This window comes from Cervus canadensis, chromosome 21, assembly GCF_019320065.1.
Source record: "Cervus canadensis isolate Bull #8, Minnesota chromosome 21, ASM1932006v1, whole genome shotgun sequence".
In the NCBI taxonomy this organism is placed as follows: Eukaryota; Metazoa; Chordata; class Mammalia; order Artiodactyla; family Cervidae; genus Cervus; species Cervus canadensis.
Window position 1 is genome coordinate 20,060,737 of NC_057406.1, and position 9,947 is coordinate 20,070,683.

The following is a 9,947-nucleotide window of genomic DNA, read 5'->3' on the forward strand; positions in this document are numbered from 1 at the left end:
ATATGATTTATGATGTATTTTTCAAGTTTTCTGTTTGCTCTTAGTTTCATTGATCTTTTATATTTCTTTTCTGTCTCTATTTCCCCTTCAATCTTTGTTATTTCCTTCCATCGATTAACTTTGGTCCTTGTTCTTCTTTTTGAGGTTCTGTGAAGTGGAAGATCAAGTTGTTCATTTGATCTCTTTGTTTCTTCTTAATGTTGGTGTTTCTTTGCACATTCATTGTCCAGAATCTTTTAAGTTTCACTAGGTCCTATTTGTATTTTTGTTTTTATGTCCATTCCTCTGCAAGGTGGGTCTTGCTGTGATTTATGTCAGAGGGTGTTATGCCTCTGTTTTCCTCTAAGAGTTTTAATAGTTTCTGGTGTTAAATTCAGATCTTAAATCCATTTTATCTTTGTTTATGGTGTTAGAAAGTGTTCTAGTTTCATTGTTTAACATATGGTTGACCAGTTTTCCCAGCATTTGAATCAGTTCTAATGAGGTGGATGAAACTGCGTCTATTATACAGAGGGAACTAAATCAGAAAGAGAACCATCAATACACTATGTTAACGCATATATATGGACTTTAGAAAGAAGGTAACAGCGATCCTATATGCAAGGCAACAAAAGAGACACAGATATAAAGAACAGACTTTTGGAGTATGTGGGAGAAGGCGAGGGTGGGATGATTTGAGAGAATAGCGTTGAAACATGTATATTACCATATATAAAATAGATGACCAGTGCAAGATGGATGCATGAAGCAGGACACTCAGAGCTGGTGCTCTTGGACAACGCAGAGGGATGGGGCAGGAAGGAAGGTGGGAGGGGTGGTTCTTGGATGGGGTAACACACATGCACCCATGGCTGATTCATGTCGATGTATGAGAAAAATACCACAATATTTTAAAGTAATTATCCTCCAATTAAAATAAATTAATTAATTTTTTAAAAAGACTACTGGAGTGGGCTAGCATTTCATATTCCCTGGAGGATCTTCCTGACCCAGGGATCAAACCCTCATCTCCTGCATTGGCAGGCAGTTTCTTTACCACGAGGGCCACCTGGGAAACCCCATTGAAATATCATACACACATTCAAAAATATAGGTATCATTACTTTTGTGTCTCACTTTTTTTGCTCAACAGTATGTTTATGGCATTCAAACTTCTAAAAGATTGCATATTGTGTGAGCCCATTTCCACGTAATATCAAAAACAGGAGTAGAGAGACCAAAAGTAGATTAGTGATTACTAAGGGTTGTGAAGAGATGGGAATAGGAAAAGACTGCAAACTGATTAGTGATGAAAGCTTTCTAGATTTTGATAGTAGTGACGGCTGTAAACTGTGAATAATTTTACAATCATGGATTTATATGTTTTAAATAGATAAATTTTATGCCTGTATATTATACCTCAATAAAGTTTTTAAAAACTAACTGCTTTGGGACTGCATTTAATCTTTAAAATAATTTCTGAAATAATCGTCTTACAATATTGACTCTTCCAGTCAATATCATGCTTTACCCTTCCAATCAATTAGGTTTTCTTTAAATTCTCCCTATTTTATTGATCAATTTTTATTATTTGTTTATTTGTGTGACCCTGTTCAGCATGTGGTATCTTGGTTCAGTGAACACGGATCGAATGCCCAATCCCTGCACTGGGAAGCAGGTAATCTGAACCAGCGGACCACCAGCGAAATCCCCCTATAATATTTTGTAGTTTCCAATATTGAAATTTCACACAAATATGGACATTTCATAGCCATGCTTTTCTAAATAGCAATTTTGTTTTTAAATTTGTAGCAGTTGTTGCTGCTGCAAATACAATTGTGCCCAATGACTTCTCTGATTGTATGTATTAATTTTATCATTTCAAATATATATTCCTCTGGATTTTTTATATAAATAGATAGTGCATCTCTGAATAATCACGTTTTATTTCTTCCCTCCAGGTGCAATAACTTTTTCTTATTATTCTTTGCTTTTTTCCTCTTTTCCGTGATTTTTGACTTACTTTTACCCAATTGGCTTTTATTTCCAATGTTGAACAGATGGTGCAGTAAAGGTCTTATAAGTATCCTTCCTATACTGGGGGAAAATGTTTCAATATTTCATGCTCAAATAGGAGGTGTTTTGGGGGGTTTTTTCATATACCTTTCTAACATGAAAGCAAATCCATATTATTCACAATTTTCCTGTAGGTTTTATATGCAACCAGTCATGTTACCATTTTACTATTTTCCTTTCAATAGACTGAGAAAAATTTTAAATGTTTTTGAAATATCTCTTTCCTTCAGTGTTGACCAATTATACATTCCTGGAAGAAAACAACAAAAACCATCCTGTATTTTCCTCCTTTGAAAAATCACTGCATATATCATATTTAGATTAAGATGGTTTTCTTCATCCATTATCACAAAGAGTTTGGACTGAATCCATTAATATTGTGTAACTTGACATGCTTTGTTATCAAGGCTCTATGGAAGTCTCTGTTTTATGGTGGAAGACCTGGCATAGTTTTAAGTGTTATTATTCACTACTGTTACCATTAGAGCTCCTAGAAGTTTTTGCAGGAAGGTTTACACAGTGAACTTAATATATTTAACAAATGTTAGGGTTATACAGGTTTATAGTTGTGGTACTCCATTTGGTAATTTGCATTTTCTAGACATTCTATTTCATATAGATAGTAAAAATGGCTTCCTAATACATCTTTACTGTCTGTTTAACATCCGTAAAATCCATAATGGTTTTGTCACGTTTCAGTTAAGTTCATTCATTCAGTCATGTCCAACTCTTTGCAACCCCATGGACCACAGCATGCCAGGCTTCCCTGTCCATCACCAACTCCCAGAGCTTGGTCAAACTCATGTCCATCGACTCAGTGACACTATCCAACCATCTCATCGTCTGTTGTCCCCTTCTCCCACCTTCAATCTTTCCCAGCATCACTGTATTTTCCAATGAGTCAGTTCCTCCCATCAGGTGGCCAAGGTATTGGAGTTTCAGCTGCAGCATCAGTCCTTCCAATGAATATTCAGGACTGATTTTCCCCAGGATGGACTGGTTTGATCTCCTCCCAGTCAAGGGACTCTCAAGAATCTTCTCCAACACCATGGTTCAAAAGCATCAATTCTTCAGTGCTCAGCTCTCTATGGTCCAACTCTCACATCCATACATGACTAGTGAAAAACCAAGCTTTAACTAGACGGATATTTATTGGCAAAGTAATGTCTCTGATTTTAGTATGCTGTCTAAGTTGGTCAAAGCTTTCCTTTCCAGGAGTAAGCGTCTTTCAATTTCATGGCTGCAGTCAAATCTGCAGTGATTTTGGAGTCCAAAAAAATAAAGTCTCTCACTGTTTCCATGTTTCCCCATCTTTTTGCCATGAAGTGATGGGACTGGATGCCATGATCTTTGGTTTTTGAATGTTAAGCTTTAAGCCACCTTTTTCACTCTCCTATTTCATTTTCATCAAGAGGCTCTTTAGGTCTTCGCTTTCTGCCATACAGGTGGTAACATCTGCGTATCTGAGGTTATTGATATTTCTCCCAGCAATCATGATTCCAGCTTGTGCTTCATCTAGCCTGGTATTTCTCATGATATACTCCGCATATAAGTAAAATAAGCAGGGTGACTATATACAGCCTTGATGTACTCCTTTCCCAATTAGGAACTAGTCTGTTCTTCCTTGTCCAGTTCTAAACGTTGCTTCTTGACCTGCATACAGATTTCTCAGGAGGCAGGCCAGGTGGTCTGGAAATCCTGTCTCTTGAAGAATTTTCCACAGTTTGTTGTGATCTACACTGTCAAAGGCTTTGGTGTAGTCAACAGAGCAGAAGATGTTTTTCTGGAAGTCTCTTGCTCTTCTGATGATCCAATAGATGTTGGCAATTTTATCAGGAACAAAGAATCAAATTGCTAATATCTATTGGATGTCATGTTTATATAGATATAAAAGATTCATATTTTCTCTATTCTCCAAGTGTTATTTATTGATTTTATTGTCTTTCAAACAAAAATAACTTTGACCCTTTTTTCTCCTCTACTGTAATTTTTTTCTTTGTCTTGATATTTCGTATTTGCTATTTTCTTCCATTGTTTTATGTCAATTACCTAAATTTCGCCAAAATTGCTTTTTCATTTCAAGTTTCTTGTCAAGCGTGCTCAAATTTCTTCTTTAATTTTTTTTTATGTATGCATTTAAGGCAATTAATATGTTCCAAGACAGAATCTTGCTGTTACATTTTCCTTTTAATTCACATAAAATTATGAAATTTGACTTTGGATTTTTCCTTGGTTCATATGTTATTTAGAAATAGATTACTGAATATAAAACCTGATAAAGATTTTCAAAATTTTGGTTATCGACTTTTATTTGAGGCAAACTAGTTGGAGAATTTTCATGACAGTGAAAATACTCTGTATGTCTATTACATATGGCTGATGTAACTATGAAGGCAATCTGAAATGTTTATTTCTTCTAATTAATAAAAAATTAAATTTGAATATTCAATTTCAAGTGCCCACTTGCCAAACTTGGCTGGGGGCTAGTGCAGTGACACCATAGTTCTGTAGCTTTTTTAGTAATGTAACTGAACTTAGCAATATATAGAAAATTTTTGGAAAATGAACTTACAAGATAAGAATATTCTATGTAAGTGTATGTGTATGTGTTCATATATGTACTGGTTAATTGTCTAGTTTATATGAACTGCTTAATTATCTAGTTTAGATATTTCTATTGCCTACTACTATATCTGCTTGCTTGATAAGCAGTGGTGATAAATTGTTTAAATCTCCATTATGATTGTTTACTTATGCATGATTTTCAAATCTGTGTTGAACTTGTACTATTCAGTATGTACATTTTTCAATTGCTAATAGCTTAGATACTCAATATATAATTATTAAACAGGCTCCATCTTTTGTAACGTGGTTCTTGCTTTATACTGTGAGAGTACGTTAACTAAAGCAGTTTATGTTCTTTTTCTGTACTTTCCTGTTCATGGCTTTTGATAAAATAACATGGCTCATTAAGCTAACAGTTATTAAAATAACAGTTTTACATACATAGCTGTGTTAAACAAAATATTTTAAAATATAAACATTCTTAGAATTTAAATGGAAAGCTATTCCATATATATTTAATGTAAATTAAGATTATCATATGTTCTATTTACATATATTATTTATATATAAGTACATATAATTAATACTTAAGTATAATATACTGTTACTTTGAATTCTAGGATATACCACATAAATTATTTTCTTCAATTTGTCTTTCCTTTCTGCATATCCAAATTTTCAACTAGAATAAGGGTTTCTTCCTTATAAGACCTCAAAATGTTTCCCTTACATAGAGTCATTTGGTAATTTTGGCAATCTCCCTCGATTTGAAAAACGTCCTTGAAAACAAATCCATCTAGCCATCATGTTATAAGGATATTTTCACTTAGTATGGACATCCAATTTATCTATCTCTGTTAGGTCACTAGGTACTGCCATTTTAGATATAGTCACAAACAAGTATTTATGCAAGAAACAGTAAATTCAAAATACTCTTAATATTTTGAGTATTTATCTTGGCTCTACGTGGATTAACCATAGATTTTATTAAAGTTAAATGCCAAAAGAGTCAACATATTTGGGCATGTAACAAAGGACATTATGTGTACAAAATTATTTAATTGAAACCAGCAAAGTGTATGAGAACATGATATTAAAGCTTATCTCACAGTTCAGCTGGTAAAGAATCCGCCTGCATTACAAGAGACTTTGGTTCGACCTCTGGGTTGGGCAGACCCCCTGAAGAAGGGAATGGCTACCCACTCCAGAATTCTTGCCTGGAGAATTCCTTGGACAGAAGAGCCTGGAGGGCTACATACAGTTCATGGATTCGCAAAGAGATGGACACAGCTGAGTGACTTTCATTTTTCCCTTCAAATTTTAAAAGTGAATATTACTGAATTTTATGTTATTTGGCATCACTAAGGAATGCTTCACTTGCTTCACTTCAATGAAGTTGGGAATAGAATATTGTTTATTTAGTTTATTAATATAAAATATAATAAAGATCATCACCATATAGGTAGCCATTAGCACTTTCTATAGAAATTTAAAATATTAGTCTATATTATTAGGACATAATATATCTTGCAAATAGCTTACAAACAGCTTACAACACCTTGAAAAGAAGAGAAATTAAAGGCAGAGGAGCAGGAAAAGATATACCCAACTGAATGCAGAGTTCCAGGGATTAGCAAGGAGAGAAAAATTCTTCTTAAGTGAACAATACAACGAAATCGAGGAAAACAATAGAATGGGAAAGACTAGAGATCTCTTCAAGAAAATTGGAGACACCAAGGGAATATTTCAGGCAAAGATAGGCACAAGGGAGGACAAAAATGACAAGGACCTAACAGAAGCAGAAGAGATTAAGGAAAGGTGGCAAGAATACCCAGAATACCAGTAAAGAAAAGCTCTTAATGACCCAGATAACCACAATGATGTGGTCACTCACCTAGCGCTAGACATCCTGAAGTGTGAAGTCAAGTGGGACTTAGGAAGTTTTACTAAAAACAAAGCTAGTGGATGTGGTGTAATTCCAGCTGCAGAATTTCTAATCCTAAAGGATGATGCTATTGGCAATCAAATTGCCAACATCCATTGCATCATAAAGAAAACAAAGGAATTCCAGAAAAACATCTACTTCTGCCTCATTGACTACGCTAAAGCCTTTGACTGTTTGGATCACAACCAATGTGCAATATTCTTAAAGACATGGAAATACCAAACCACTTTACCTGCCTCCTGAGAAACCTATATACAGGTCAAGAAGCAACAGTTAGAACCAGACATGGAACAATGGACTGGTTCCAAATTGGGAAAGGAGTAAATCAAAGATGCATATTGTCACCCTGTTTATTTAACTATTATGCAAAGTACATCATATGAAATGCTGGGCTGGATGACTCACAGCTGGAATTAAGATTGCAGGGAGAGATATCAACAACCTCAGATAGCAGATGATACCACTTTAACGGCAGAAAGTGAGGAGGAACTAAAGAGCCTCTTGATGCAGGTGAAACAGGAGAATGAAAAAGCTGGCTTAAAATTCAACAATCAGAAACCAGAGATCATGGCATCCAGTCCCATCACTTCATGGCAAAGAGCTGGAGAAAAAGTGGAAACTGTGTCAAACTTCATTTTCTTGGACTCCAAAATCACTGTGGACAATGACTGCAGCCATGAAATTAAAAAGCCCTTGTTCTTGGAAGTTAAGCTATGACAAAATTAGATAGCATGTTAAAAAGCAGAGACATCACTTTGCCAACAAAGGTCCATATAATCAAAGCTATGGTTTTTCCACTAGTCATGTATGGATGTGAGAGTTGGACCATAAAGGCTGAGAGCCAAAGACTTGATGTTTTCCAGCTATGGTGCTGGAGAGAGTTCCTTGGACATCTAGCAGATCAAGCCAGTCAATCCTAAAAGAAATAAACCCTGAGTATTCATGTGAAAGACTGAGGCTGAAACCAAAGCTCCAATACTTTGGCTGCCTGATGCAAAGCGCTGACTCATTGGAAAAGACCCTGATACTGGAAAAGATTCCATGCAAAAGGAGAATAGACCCACAGAGGAGTAGAAGGCTGGATGACATCATGGACTTAATGGACATGTAGTCGTTAGTGTGCTCGGTCTCTTCAGTCATGTCCGATTCTGTGACCCTATGGATGATAGCCCGCTAGGCTCCTGTCTCCATGGAATTTTCCAGGCAAGAATACCGGAGGAGATTGCCATTTCTTTCTCCAGGGGATCTTCCTCAGCCAGGGATTGAACCCGGGTCTGTTGCATCACAGGCAGATTCTTTACTATCTGAGCCAGGGCAGCCCCTGAATGGATGTGAATTCAAGCAAACTCAGGGCAATAGTGAAGGACAGGGAAGCTTTGCCTGCTGCAGTCCACAGGGTCACAAAGAGTCAGACACGGCTTCATGACTGAACAACAACAATAAACTGGTATATAGCTACAGATTTCCATTCCATTTTTCTAGATTTTAGAAAGCTAAAAGTTAGATGACAGTTAAAATAAAGTTTAAAATGTAGTAACTCAGAGAGGAGCTAAGATGGAGGAGGAATAGGATGGGGAGACCACTTTCTCCCCCACAAATTCATCGAGGGATCATTTGAACGCTGAGCAAACTCCACAAAACAACTTCTGATCACTAGCAGAGGACATCAGACACCCAGAAAAGCAGCCCATTGTCTTCAAAAGGAGGTAGGACAAAATATAAAAGATAAAAAGAGAGACAATAGAGTTAGGGACGGAGATCCGTCCCAGGAAGGGAGTCTTAATAGAGGAAGTTTCCAAACACCAGGAAACCCTCTCACTAGCGGGTCTGGGGGAAATTTTTGAATCTCAGAGGGCAACCTAACTGGGAGGAAAAATAAATAAAACCCACAGATTGCATGCCTAAGAACAACTCCCAGAGAAAAGTACCCCAGACACTCGCATCTGCCACCAGCAAGTGGGGACTGAACGGAGAGGAGCGGGCAGCATTGCTTAGGGTAAGGACCGGGCCTGAGTGCCCTGAGGGCAATAGGAGGGAGCTAACAAGAGATAGCAACTCAAACTGTGGGATAGCAAGAGAGAGAGAGAAAATTAACTGGTGAAAAGCGCACTAACGAACACACTACAGAACAAAGGAAGGACAGAGCAACTCCAGAGAAGTGCTAGCTGGCTGTGGACCGGCCCATCCCCCACCAGAGGCAGGAGGCAACGGGGGAGGGGAAAGGGGCAAACTCGGCCCCAGAGACAGCATCCCCGACCAAACTGCAAACAGGCTTCCAGTCTCTAACCAAAGACTCCGGAGATTCTGGATGGTTGACATCCACCAGGAGGGTCACAGCCAGAAATCAGCTCCCCAAAAGAGACACAAGGCGCACCGGACTGGCACGCCTGGAAACTGAGGCCAGGACCGTGGAGCGGAGAAGGCGCACCGCACCCGGGGAGAGTGTGCTCCTCAAGCTAATGGCTGCCTGAGTTGCTCCATGGGGAAGGCACAAAACGCAGGCCCAACCGAGTCTGCGCCTTTGTGGAGTACCCAAAAACTGGAACCTGAGCGGCTTAGGCCTGGGAAGTGCACGCAACTCAGGACCCGCCACTCCCTGTAGAGCAACCTGGAGCCTGAGCAGTGTAGATGGGGAAAGCACACACGCTGTGAGCGGGGACAAACCCAGTGTGGCCGGAACACTGTGAGTGCTCCCCACACAGGCCAGTGAGATTTGTCTGCAGCACCCCTCCCTCCCCACAGCACGACTGAACAAGCGAACCTAAACAAGGGACCACCTCCGCCCACTTGTGTCAGGGCGGAAATTAGACACTGAAGAGACCAACAAACAGAAGCCAAATAAACAAAGGGAACCGCTTTAGAAGTGACAGGTGCAACAGATTAAAATCTCTGTAGTTAACACCAACTACTCTGGAAGGGGCCTATAGATATTGAGAAGTGTCAGCTGGAACAAGGAGCTGAAACTAAACTGAAACCACACTACCCACAACAGCTCCAGAGAAATTCCTAGATATATTTTTACTATTATTATTATTTTTTTAATTGAAAAAAAAAATTTTAAACTCCTTTATCACTCCTTAATTTTCATTTTTATAACCCACTATAACCTGGCCAAAAAAAAAAAAAAAAAAAGACCCTATTTTTAAGGCGACCTTCATATATATTTCTTAATTTTTTTGTGTGTGTTTTTTTTAATAATATTGTATTTTTAAGAGTCTAACCTCTACTCTAGACTTTTAATCTTTGTTTTTCAGTATTTAGTATCAATTTTGGACATTTAAGAATCCAAGCTTCAGTACCCATTTTTACTCAGGAGTGTGATTACTGGTTTGCTCACTCTACCCCCCTTTTGACTCTCCTTTTTCTCCCCCAGATCACCTCT